Here is a 14,073-nt window from a genome sequence, read left to right as displayed (position 1 = left end):
ATTTCTGAGCGTCAAAACAGCGTTCTTTGGGCATGCATAATTAAAGTGAAGTGTCATTGTACACATCACCTGGCTGTTTTTTTTACTGCAGCACTCGCAGTGCTTGCGGAAGGGTAGGCTCTGCCACAAGCACTGCGTATGCCTCCGATGGTTCTCGATGTTACAGATGGTTTAATACACTTCCTGGAGATGACGTGCTGAGAAGGGAAAGGGGGCGGCATTAGACTGGCTTGTGATCGCACAGCCGCCGCATGCTATGACATAGAGGGTGCCCTTAAGCCATCCCATGCGATCGTGGGATTTGCATACCCGGCCCCTGACGGCTGCGTGCGAACGCAGCTTAGCGACCGGGTCTGAATCAGGCCCTTAGAGCTGACAGCGAGTCTCTAGTATCCACTACCCCTTCCTTTCTACATCCACTAATCCCCTCATCCTTTATTCACTGCCCCCCCTGTCTTCCATTTTTCTTCATCCATTGCTCCTCCCATCCTTCCTTCTTCCACTGCACCCCCTGTCACACATATATTGGCCTCCCCTTCCTTCCTGTGTTCACTGGTCCCAACCTTCTTCCTGCGTTCACTGGTCCCCCTTCCTCCCTATGGTCAGTGGTTCCCCTCTTCCTCCCCCCATTCACTAGTCCCCACCTTCCTCCCTGCATTCACTGGTTCCCCACTTTCCTCCCCACATTCACTAGTCCCCACCTTCCTCCCTGTGTTCACTGGTTCCCCCATTCCTCCCTGCATTCACTAGTCCCCAACTCCCTCCCTGCGTTCACTGGTTCCCCCTCTTCCTCCCTGTGTTCACTGGTCCCCCTCTTCCTCCCTGCGTTCACTGGTTCCCCCCTTCCTCCCTGTCTTCACTGGTTCCCCCCTTCCTCCCTGCATTCACTGGTTCCCCACTTTCCTCCCTGCGTTCACTAGTCTCCCCCCTTCCTTCCTGCATTCACTAGTCCCCACCTTCTTCCCTGCATTCACTGGTCCCCCTCTTCCTCCCTGTGTTCACTGGTCCCCCTCTTCCTCCCTGTGTTCACTGGTCCCCCTTCTTCCTCCCTGCGTTCACTGGTTCCCACTTTCCTCCCTGCGTTCACTGGTTCCCCCCTTCCTCCCTCTGTTCACTGGTTCCTCCCTGCATTCACTGGTTCCCCCCTTCCTCCCTGCGTTCACTGGTTCCCCCCTTCCTCCCCGCATTCACTGTTTCCCACTTTCCTCCCTGTGTTCACTGGTCCCCCTTCTTCCTCTCTGCATTCACTGGTTCCCCCCTTCCTCCCTGTGTTCACTGGTCCCCCTTCTTCCTCCCTGCATTCACTAGTCTCCCCCCTTCCTCCCTGCATTCACTAGTCCCCACCTTCCTCCCTGCATTCACTGGTTCCCACTATCCTCCCTGCATTCACTTGTTCCCCACTTTCCTCCTCAAATCACTAGTCCCCACCTTCCTCCCTGCATTCACTGGTTCCCACTTTCCTCCCTGCGTTCACTGGTTCCCACTTTCCTCCCTGTGTTCACTGGTTCCCCCCTTCCTCCCTGCATTCACTGGTTCCCACTTTCCTCCCTGCTTTCACTGGTTCCCCCCTTCCTCCCTGCATTCACTTGTTCCCCTCTTTCCTCCCTGCATTCACTAGTCTCCCCCCTTCCTTCCTGCATTCACTAGTCTCCCCCCTTCCTCCCTGCATTCACTGATTTCCACTTTCCTCCCTGCATTCACTGGTTCCCCCCTTCCTCCCTGTGTTCACTGGTCCCCCTCTTCCTCCCTGCATTCACTGGTTCCCACTTTCCTCCCTGCGTTCACTGGTTCTCCCCTTCCTCCCTGCGTTCACTGGTCCCCCTTCTTCCTCCCTGCGTTCACTGGTCCCCACCTTCCTCCCTGTGTTCAATGGTCCCCCTTCTTCCTCCCTGTGTTCACTGGTCCCCCTTTTCCTCCCTGCATTCACTGGTTCCCCCCTTTCCTCCCTGCATTCACTGGTTCCCCCCTTTCCTCCCTGCGTTCACTAGTCTCCCCCCTTCCTTCCTGCATTCACTAGTCCCCACCTTCCTCCCTGCATTCACTGTTTCCCACTTTCCTCCATGCGTTCACTGGTTCCCCCCTTCCTCCCTGTGTTCACTTGTTCCCCCCTTCCTCCCTTTGTTCACTGGTCCCCCTTCTTCCTCCCTGTGTTCACTGGTCCCCCTCTTCCTCCCTGCATTCACTGGTTCCCCCCTTTCCTCCCTGCGTTCACTAGTCTCCCCCCTTCCTTCCTGCATTCACTAGTCCCCACCTTCCTCCCTGCATTCACTGGTTCCCACTTTCCTCCCTGAGTTCACTGTTTCCCCACTTTCCTCCCCAATTCACTAGTCCCCACCTTCCTCCCTGTGTTCACTGATTCCCCCCTTCCTCCCCGCATTCACTAGTCCCCACCTTCCTCCCTGTGTTCATTGGTTCCCCCCTTCCTCCCTGTGTTCACTGGTTCCCTCCTTCCTCCCTGTGTTCACTGGTTCCTCCTTTTCTTCCCTGTGTTCACTGGTTCCCCCTTTTCTTCCCTGTGTTCACTGGTTCCCCCTTTTCTTCCCTGTGTTCACTGGTTCCCCCTTTTCTTCCCTGCGTTCGCTGGTTCCCCCCTTCCTCTCTTTTTGTGTTCACTGGTTCCCCCCTTCCTCTCTTTTTGCATTCACTGGATTCCCCCCTTCCTCTCTTTTTGCATTCACTGGTTCCCCCCTTCCTCTCTTTTTACATTCACTGGATCCCCCCCTTCCAATCTTCCTGCATTCGCTGGATCCCCCTTCCATTCTTCCTGCATTCGCTGGATCCCCACCTCTTTCTTCCTGCATTCACTGGTCCACCCCCCTCTTCCTTCCTGTCGTCACTGGTCCACCCCCCTCTTCCTTCCTGTCGTCACTGGTTACCTTATTTCTTCCTCCACCCACTATTCAGGTGGAGGGGAGTGGGATTAATTTTCAAAATGTATGGATATTGGAATTGTCTGTTATGCAAACTGGTTCTTGGAGCTCATTGCAGGAAAAGTTGACCGAACCAGCAACATATTATTATGCACCTTTTGGTGCCTGCATCCTGCACCATTTTTATTCTCAGCTACTACCACAGGGATTTTCTAGTGTTAATTTGGCAGAATCAGTGAATCATTCTTATTTCTGATGTTTGGGCCCCATGTGTCTGCATATAGATGACGTAAGAATACCTAGCTGTCTCCTAAAATGGGGGGGAGAGGGGGAAGGGGCATTCAAACAGCAGGCAGACTACCCAGGGCCATAACTAGGGGTGTGCGTGCAGTGCACCAGCGCAGAGCTCTGTGGGCGGCACCGCTGCTCACCCATGGTTCCTGCAATTGCCTAGCAGGGCGCCCCTCATGTCATGTGGAGGGGGCGTTGCCTGCACCAGGCACCAGTAAATGTAGTTACGGTGCTGAAATTACCTGCCATCTATGATCTTACATTGACAAAAAACAGTTCCTATATACAGTTATCATTTGAGCAATAGTTGAATCGTTATTAATGGAAGATATGTTCTACTCTACAATGCCATAACATGCCTATAATCTCTATACGAGACATAATTAAGAACAATCATTTCCTCTTCTGAAAGTGGCATTACATGGGTAACTCACACTTGTCTTTTTCTACAGGCTACATTTATCTATCAGCCGTTACTGCATGATGACAAGTGCACAGTGATTGGTAACATCTTGAACCGAGTGAAAACATCTTGAACCGAGTGAAAACATCTTGAACCGAGTGAAAACATCTTGAACAGTGTGATAACATCTTGAACCGTGTGATAACAAACATCTTGAACAGTGTGATAACATCTTGAACCGAGTGAAAACATCTTGAACTGAGTGAAAACATCTTGAACAGTGTGATAACATCTTGAACCGAGTGAAAACATCTTGAACAGTGTGATAATATCTTGAACCGTGTGATAACAAACATCTTGAACAGTGTGATAACATCTTGAACCGAGTGAAAACATCTTGAAATTGAGTGAAAACATCTTGAACCGAGTGAAAACATCTTGAACCGAGTGAAAACATCTTGAACAGTGTGATAATATCTTGAACCGTGTGATAACAAACATCTTGAACAGTGTGATAACATCTTGAACCGAGTGAAAACATCTTGAACCGAGTGAAAACATCTTGAACCTAGTGAAAACATCTTGAACCGCGTGATAACATCTTGAACAGTGTGATAACATCTTGAACCGAGTGAAAACATCTTGAACCGAGTGAAAACATATAAGATCAATTTGAAAAAAATTGCTTTATTGTTGGCTTTGTAACGGGAGAACATGGCACAGCTAGGGTCTGTTACATAAGTAGCTATGGATAAGGAGCATAAAGTAGAATGTTTTTTAACATGTGGGAAAGTATATTTGTACACTTGGCTTACGTACCACTTCTTGGTATTTATTGCGAATAATCGACAATGATCCGCCCATTGATTTCTATTCAAACTCTGTTTAAAGACGGAGTGTGTGGGGTTCTTCCGGGGGGCTGGACGAGAGACTTGGTTTTCTTGTTTATTCTTATTTATTTCATTGTTTTGATGTGTATTTCTTTTATTTAAGTTACAAACCTATATGGCATCACCCCTTCCTGTTTAAAATCATAGAAAAGGATATTTATTAAATTATGTCATGTAATCAAGAGCAGCACTAAGCACCATGGGCTCCATTTAGGGGGTCGAGCAAATCCTTGTGATCACTGATTTTTGTGGGGTGGAGGTATGGGGTATTCGGCCATTCCCGGAAACAGGATGTGTCCGCCCCGTTTTCTGGGAGTGGCCAGCCCGGGAACTGCATGGACGTACGCAGTCTTCGGGGCTCGCATGCTGACCAGGCAGAGTAAGCTGAGGCTTACAGAATATGAACGAACAGGTACATTTGCACACAATGAGAAACTATGCATTGACAAATGTTTTGCACTTTCATTAATGACCTTTATTGATTACAAAATATCTCTTTGGTATAAAGTAGAAGATGATCCAGTATGAAATCTGAGTTGCTACAATGTACTCCAGAACTCTTGTTTTTCTCATTTGATGCAAATTTAGACCTCCATATTACCAGACTGTGCTGCATCTTTTCTCACTACTACCATATTGATATTTCTGTACCCTGACAGCTACTGTATCTGGCACAGAACCTGACCTGGCTTACTGCCTCGCTCCCGGCTAACCAAGTATACAACTTTAATGAAATGCTTTATCATGACTTCCCCACCAGACAACAATCTTTACAGGTGCTACATTCACATACATGTGCCCACAATTCATAACACGCCTTGTTCCTTTTCAGTGGTTACCGTATTATTGTAAGTTGTAACTACAGTGTACACTTGGCAGTCCCATAAAACCTGTCAGAAATGTGTCTTTGTGGATTGGCTAATCCCATTTCAGGCTTTGCAGCATTTTCAGGGCATATTCCAGTCTCTGAATTATGAGTGGAGGACAACTGGTTTGCAGTGCTGACAGGGGCACTGTACAGCTCTGTCTGTCTTGGTCAATGAAACTCAGTAGATAACACTGCTGTCCTCTGCTTAAGATGATCTTTGTTGTGCGGTCATGGTAAAAATTCACCTACCAATGAAGATAAATTATATAGCACATTAATATTAGGGGTCATATGCAAATAATAACTGAATGCCCTGTGTACTACCGCTACATCCCAGTGATGCTATTACTTGTGAATCTGATATGGTTCCCAGAAAGCCACATGCAATATGTTTTTTAAAAAATGGCATAAAATCAATCTATGTAGACTACTTTGTAAAACTAGATTGATTTTCCCATATCTAAATATTCTATCAAAATCATCAGAGATGATGTATATAGTGGGCAGACTAGATGGGCCAAGTGGTTCTTATCTGCCGTCAAACTCTGTTTCTATAGTATGTGAATTGCATAAAGAACTTGTTTCCGCTAAGGAAAATAATGACCTATATTTCATACCTATACTCTAGTGGCATCCAGGCAACAGTGTAAATATTCATGAACTGCATTGACTAGACCTACTTACCTGTAATGTCCTGTTACTGAACAACATGAGCCTGGTCTGTCTTCAGGAAGTGCAGGAGGCACAAAGTCCTGACGTTGGGGCTTGGTGCTGCACGGAGATCTCCACCCTGTAAGCAGAGTTTCCAGTTTAATATGTATTATGGAAGGGACTGTAGACATGACATGTAGCCATTCATTTATCGGAATCAGTCTGTTTAGCCGCTGGTTCAAATCTCGACACAGGAGATCCCGACGCCATCTGGTGAGTACTCCTCTCCCCCCCTTAGAGGCGCCTAACCCTAAAACTCCTGAGGGTGCCTAACCCTAAGTCCCCCCCGGGGGAATGCCTAAACCTAACCCCCCCTTCCCGCACCCTAACCTAACTCTCACCGGGGGAATGCCTAACCCTAACCTTCCCCCCCAAAACCTAACCCCACCCCCGCAGCTAACGCTAAAGACGCCCCGGACTCACCTCATTCGGGTTGTCATCCTTCGGCGTTCCGCCGTCGGGATTCAGATAGGAGTCGGTATTTTGATGCCTGTGAAGTCCCCCGTCGGGCTTGTCGTGTCGGGATATAGACCGGCGGTATTTAGTCCGCCGGTCTATAAACGGCATCCCCATTTATCGTGTTATGTAAAGGGTGACAGCATTGATATAGTGAATAGCTTAATATTTACTCTAATTAAGTATCTAGCCTCTGCTGGTTCCAAATGGACATGCAGAATAGAATTATACTTCAGAGTAGAAAATAGAGGTAAGTTGTTTAGGTGTGTCGTGCCATCAGTTTAACAAACCTATTGTATTGGATCTTCTCACATAATCACTGACATATACTTGTTAAGGTGCATACACACGGGACGATTTGCTCCATGAACAATACCATCCCGTGTGTCCCCGGCAGGGGTGTGATCAGTGTCGATAATGACACTGAGCAGAAACACTGAATGAAGTCAAGAACGATTATCGTTCAGTCCTGGGATACCTTTCTCATCCCCGAACATGTTCAACTTGACATTTTCGTCAGGTTGGAGAGGTTCGGGCGATGAACAATAACTACCAACTACAAGTGGGAGCGCACATTGGTAGTTATCGTTCATCGTTTTAGGGCAGAAGCTGAACGATTTTTTGACAACTGAACGATAACGACATCGTTATCATTCAATCGTCCAAAAAATTGCTGCGTGTGTACGCACCTTTACTCAAACTTCTCATACAATGTGGAATAAAATAAAAATGTTACACAAACAACATGCTTCTCCTATGGCTGCTAAGTCCTCACCTCCAAGATATTTTCCTGCATGTACTCAGAGAAGAACCTCAATATCTTCATCTTTACATCCAACTTGCAGGGCGGACTCCATTCAGGGAATGTAATGTGCTCGTATAAGCTAGTAGAATAACAAACTTTTCTGAAAGAAAGAAGAGAGTGAAAGGATACATCTTAGCCACGCTAAAACCAAGTAATTAAAAATGGCAGTATATTGTTATACTTACTGCAAATGGGGGGAGAGAATAGTGTGTGTTCCGTCACTCAGAAGCACTCCGGTACAGTTGTCTGACAGCTGGTAACCAAAGCCATATTTATTACAGTAATCCACCCACTTGGTCACCCACAGGATGGGGCAAGTTACCTGGTCTCTGGGATCCAATTCACCTGCTTGATGGAAAATGAGAAATCAAAACTAGCAGAAGAAGATAAATATATTGATTATTTAATATTATTTTACAGGTCAGAGGATGAGACCACCACCTCAGCTCAAGCACCAAATCTTTGTTGGAATATGTCCTATTATAGCCCTTTACAAAATCCCATTTGCATAGTGCAAGGGATGAATTTCTTTTCTATGAAATCTCATTGCCTGATGCCCAAAGATGTGTTGGCGTTTGATCTTATGAGCAGGCATTGTGACAGAAATAGCCACACATGGCTCCATTGCGCATATATTGGCCACTGAAAATGTTCAAAAGAGTTTTCGCTAATGTGATAAAACAGCGCCCTGGTCCAAAGTGATAGTGTTACATTACAATACACACAAGCAAATGGCCTAATAGGCCTTCCAACCAGATGGGTGATGTAAGTTCAGCATTGTTTTGCACTAGAAGTGATGCCGGACTTCACTTACTATGTGTAAATGGCAAAGGCCCATCAGGAGAGAAGTAGTCTGTAGCTGGCATCAGCACTGGTGCATTGTGAGCGATATCTCTTCCTCAAGGCTGTGACACAACGCTGAACTTATATCCTCTATCTGGTACAAAGGCCTATTTGGCCATTTAGAACTTTATTTGTACTACTACTGCTCTATGTCTGAGCTTTTATCACGTTTTTAGTATTGAATATGCAGAATATGTCTGTAAAATGTTTTATTAGTAATTGATCAGTTTTTATGATATTCTCTTTTGAGCAAATTATTCTGGGATAAAACTTACTCAGATTTATCTCTGAAAATATTTGCTTTATTTGTTAGATTTTAGAATTAGCTATTTATTACGTACAGTATCACACTATATTATTATTGTCTTCTCTTTTATGTTTGGAAACGCCTCTTTATTATTGAGAGAAATTATGCCACAAGAGAAGTATATGTACTCTTTCCTCACTCCCCTGTTTTAGCGCTAAGGGCTTTCATACTATTTCTATTGCTTTCACCTGGTATGATGTTGCAGAGACAGTTCTCTAATATAAGTGTGACACCTTCCACCACTCTCTCCGTGACGGTCTCTGTCTGCACTGCAAGAAAAGAATAGCACATAGAGCAAAGCCTGAGCTTCTGACAGAGCAAAGTGTTAAAACATAGCATGCTACAAAGTTATCAAAGTGGGAACTGTAACTGAATGTGGACATGGTGGAAGTAATCAGTTTTCCAATTGATCTTTAATAAAAAAATCTTAATTGTTCATGATCAATTCTTATTCCTAGTGTTGATTGTACCAAAACTTATTGCAGGTGTTATTGAAGGTGCAGGCAGCATATCTCAAAGCCATCACGTGATACTGTATCTTAGTCTGCTCAGGAACTATTTATTTGGTACACACCTAAGTCATACCAGAATGACGAATGCATATAATGGAAAATGAGGATTGTATCCATGTACTAATAATAATTGATTATAAATAATCTGTCATTGTCAGGTAGCAGCCAATGGCCTCCAGCACTTGCCACAGAGCTTCTCTCTGGACATTAGCATAGCACCATAAAGGAGTTGCCAAGAGGATGGTCATAATAAGAATGGGGACTGTCCAAGGTAGATGCCCTGCAATCTCTGTGGATTGGCCAGACACATCTACAGAGATGGCACCTAATGGATTAAGAAGGGTACTGCTGAGAGGATGACTTATTCACACTGATAACATAGGAGACTATAGCAAAGGACAAGCCAAGGAAGGTAAGAAAACTGATATTCCTCTTAGCTTTCGCCTGCCCAACCTACATCATTATATCTATTTCACTTCTCACCAAAACCACCCTATGCACACAATGAGATGTGAGGTAGCGTTATCAAGAACATTCTATAAAATGATAGGTAGAAGCAAGGTGGCGAAAGCAATGCAGTGACAAACAGCTGTAATCTAAGATTATCAAAAATATAGTAGGGAAAGGTTTAAAACATGACACTTAGAAATACATGAGGAGAATAATTGATGGTATCCAGGATTGGATATCTAGGTACTTGATACATACCATTTCAGCTTTACAATCAGCTTAGTAGGAAACATTCTTGATTTCAGTGTTGTCAGAAAAATGCAATATATGATGTAATGTGTATTTACACCATAAATGGTATGTTGTGTATTGTGTTCTAATGTCTGGATTATATATGTGGGTGCATTACATTTCTGACTGGCCTATTTTTATACCTGTTGTTCATACATTTTATGTAAATAAAGTAATTTTCTATTAAAAATGAACAAACATATGCACATTTCTCTCTGTAACCAAACCTGATACCTTACACATTGCTCACAGTAACTTGCACAGTAGGAGATGAGATATAACTGTGAGTCTGTATAATGAAGTATATATAGCCAGCATGGTGTCATACAAGGCACTATTAGCATTATCCCACTTGTAAAACTGGCGCTCACTCTGGGAGGCCGATCTGCTCCTGTGGCTCATTCTTCCTTTCATGAGAATGTACAAAGATTCATGACCAGGTCTTGTTGTAACATCTCCTTTTTTTTCTCCCTGACAAAAGACAGACAAGAGGTCTCTCCAAATGTGGAAAACTATGCCTGTAACACATGGCATCTCCAGCTACCCTCTTCTTCATACCTCACACATCTTATCTGTATTGAGAGACATCAGACTCTGCGTTGGGACAATCATGGAGCTATTATGTCCCCCTGCTTCTGGAAACTCTGAGAAAGCATACAGATACATAGAGATTAATGAGGGCAAACACAAAGGATGGTTTTATCCAAATGTGATATTATGACGTTGTATAATGTTATTATGATATATTTAGCAATGTTGTTAATTAGCAGGGAATGCATTAGTTTGATTATATTTGCTCCCTTCTTACTATAATATATTTAATGACCTGCACATATTACTGTATCCATTGTTATCATTTGATAATGAGACCTGAACTATACAATAAAAGTCTAATACATTTTAATAACTTTTCAGTAGTGCATAAATGTTAACAGCTGAATAACTATACAATATATGTATTTTTTAAGTCAACCTTATAACTAGGGGTGTGCACCGGCCACTTTTCGTGTTTTGTGTTTTGGTTTTGGATCTGGATCCTTCTTCGTGTTTTGGATCTGGATTGGTTTTGCCAAAACCACCCTTCCGTGTTTTGGGTTCTGCTCCTATGCTATTATTAACCTCAATAACCTTAATTTCCACTCATTTCCAGTCTATTCTGAACACCTCACACCTCACAATAGTGTTTTTATGTCCAAAAGGTTGCACCGAGGTAGCTGGATGACTATGCTAAGCGACACGAGTGGGCGGCACAAACACGTGACCCATCTAGGAGTGACACTGCAGTGGCAGACAGGATGGCAGTTAGAAAAACTAGGCCCCAAACTGTACATAATGCAAAGAAAAAAAAGAAATGCAAGATGGAATTGTCCTTGGGCCCTCCCACCCACCCTTATGTTGTATAAACAGGACATGCACACTTTAACAAATCAATCATTTCAGCGCCAGGGTCTGCCACACAACTGTGGCTGAAATGATTGGTTTCTTTTGGGCCCCCACAAAACAAGCTGGCAATTAATGTGTCCCTGCACAAACTGGCTCTACGGAGGCAAGATGTCATCCTCATCCTCCTCATCCACCGATTCCTCACCCTCTTCAGTGTGTACATCCTCATCCTCACAAAGTATTAACTCGTCCCCACTTGAATCCACCACCACAGGTCCCTCTGTACCTTCTGGAGGCTGGTCTCCCTGGAAGAGCTGATAATTCATTTTGATGAACATCATCTTCTCCACATTCTGTGGAAGCAACCTCCTACGCCTTTCGCTGACAAGGTTCCCGGCTGCACTAAACACTCTTTCGGAGTACACACTGGAGGGGGGGCAACTCAGGTAAAATAGAGCCAGCTTGTACAGGGGCCTCCAAATTGCCTCTTTTTCCTGCCAGTACAGGTATGGACTGTCTGACATGCCTACTTGGATGCTGTCACCGATGTAATCCTCCACCATTCTGTCAATGGTGACAGTATCATATGCAGTGACAGTAGACATGTCAGAAATTGTTGCCAGGTCCTTCAGTCCGGACCAGATGTCCAAACTTGGTCCTGCCTGCCCTGCATCACCGCCAGCGGGTTGCTTAGGATACCTAAGTTTTTTCCTGGCAGCCCCAGTTGCGGGAGAAAATGAAGAAGGAGCCGTTGACGTGTCACGTTCCGCTTCAGCTGACAGTGTGTTCACCAGCAGGTCTTTGCACCTCTGCAGGCTTGTGTCGGCCGGAAAGAGAGACACCACATAGGCTTTAAACCTAGGATCAAGCACGGTGGCCAAAATGTAGTGGTCTGATTTCAACAGATTGACCACCCTGGAATCCTGGCAAAGCGAATGAAGGGCTTCATCCACAAGTCCCACATGCCGAGCGGAATCGCTCCGTCTTAGCTCCTCCTTCACTTTCTCCAGCTGCTTCTGCAAAAGCCTGATGAGGGGAATGACCTGACTCAAGCTGGCTGTGTCTGAACTGACTTCACGTGTGGCAAGTTCGAAGGGCTGGAGAACCTTGCACAACACGGAAATCATTCTCCACTGCGCTTGAGTCAGGTGCATACCCCCTCCTTTGCCTATGTCATAGGTGGATGTATAGGCTTGTATGGCCTTTTGCTGCTCCTCCATCCTCTGAAGCATATAGAGGGTTGAGTTCCACCGCGTCACAACCTCTTGCTTCAGGTGATGGCGGGGCAGGTTCAGGAGTGTTTGCTGGCGCTCCAGTCTTCGGCACGCAGTCGCTGAATGGCGAAAGTGGCCAGAAATTTTTCGGGCCACCCAAAGCGTCTCCTGCACGCCCCTGTCGCTTTTCAGAAAATTCTGCACCACCAAGTTTATTGTGTGAGCAAAACATGGGACGTGCTGGAATTTGCCCAGATGTAATGCCCGCACAATATTGGTGGCGTTGTCAGATATCACAAATCCCCAGGAGAGTCTAAGTGGGGTAAGCCACTGGGCGATGATTTCCCTCAGTTTCTCTAAGAGGTTGTCGGCGGTGTGCCTCTTACTGAAACCGGTGATACACAGCGTAGCCTGCCTTGTAACGAGCTGGCGTTTCTGAGATGCTGCTACTGGTGACGCTGCTGCTGTTGCTGCATAAGGTGATACATCTACCCAGTGGGCTGTCACAGTCATATAGTCCTTAGTCTGCCCTGTTCCACTTGTCCACATGTCCGTGGTTAAGTGGACATTGTGTACAACGGCATTTTTCAGGACACTGAGGACACTTTTTCTGACGTTTCTGTACAGTCTCGGTATCGCCTGCCTAGTGAAGTGGAATCTAGACGGGATTTGGAACCGGGGACACACTACCTCCATCAATTGTCTAAATCCCACTGCACTAATGGCGGATACCGGACGCACGTCTAACACCAACATAGCAGTCAAGGCCTCAGTTATACGTTTTGCTTCAGGATGACTGCTGTCGTACTTCATCCTCCTCGCTAAGGACTGTTGGAGGGTCAATTGTTTAGTAAAAGTAGTGGTGTTCCTACTTCCTCTCTGGGATGATGAACGACTCCCAGCAGCAGCAACAGCGGCAGCAGTAGGCGTAGCAATGCTGGATCCTCCAGAGGAATCCTGGATAGGAGAGTCAGTCATGCCAGTGACATGGCCTGCAGGACTACTTCCGATCCTGACTAAGGAGGAAATTGACGAGGAGGGAGTTGACGGTGTGGTTTGCAGGCGCTTGGATACAACAGGACAACGGGATTTAGGTGTCCCTGGACTGCTTACGGTCTTAGCCAAAGTTTCTGAACTTGACAGTAACTTTTTATGAACGCGCTGCAGGTGCCGTATAAGGGAGGATGTTCCTAGGTGGTTGACGTCCCTACCCCTACTTATTTCACCTTTACATATGGTACATATGGCAAGACAGTTGTTGTCCGGATTTGGATAGAAATATTGCCAGACCAAAGAGGTGGAATGTTTGGTCTTCTGCCCAGGCATGACCGTGATGGGCTTTTTCATCCCACGGACAACAACTGTCTCCCCCGGAGCCTGATTTAAACAAACCACATCACCATCAGAATCCTCCTCGCCAACTTCCTCCTCAGCGCCAGCTACACCAGTATCCTCATCCTGTTGTACTTCAACAGTGACATCTTCAATTTGCATATCAGCAAGTGGACTGTGGGTGCTCCTTTCAGCACTTGCAGGGGGCGTGCAAATGGTGGAAAGAGCCACCTCTTCCCGTCCAGTGCTGGGACGGTCAGGCATCGCAACCACCACCACACTTGGACTCTCCTTGGGGATTTGTGATATCTTCTTAGAAAGCACAGTTCTTCGCTGTGCTTTTGCCAGCTTAACTCTTTTGATTTTTTTAGTGGGAGGAGGGCTTCCATCGTCATGTGAAGCTGAACCACTAGTCATGAACATACTAGGGATCGACCTTAGCCGTTC

General features: G+C 45.7%; 1 pseudogene; it reads right to left on the bottom strand.

Annotated features, from left to right (window-relative positions):
• Positions 1–4,717: 4,717 nt before the first annotated feature.
• Positions 4,718–14,073, bottom strand: part of LOC148479058 (serine/threonine-protein kinase PLK2-like) — an 82,695-nt pseudogene continuing 73,339 nt past the window's right edge.

The sequence above is a fragment of the Taudactylus pleione genome, unplaced genomic scaffold (genome assembly GCF_031769625.1).
Source record: "Taudactylus pleione unplaced genomic scaffold, aTauple2 ptg000641l, whole genome shotgun sequence".
Classification (NCBI taxonomy): Eukaryota; Metazoa; Chordata; class Amphibia; order Anura; family Myobatrachidae; genus Taudactylus; species Taudactylus pleione.
This window is presented reverse-complemented; position numbering and strand designations above follow the sequence as displayed.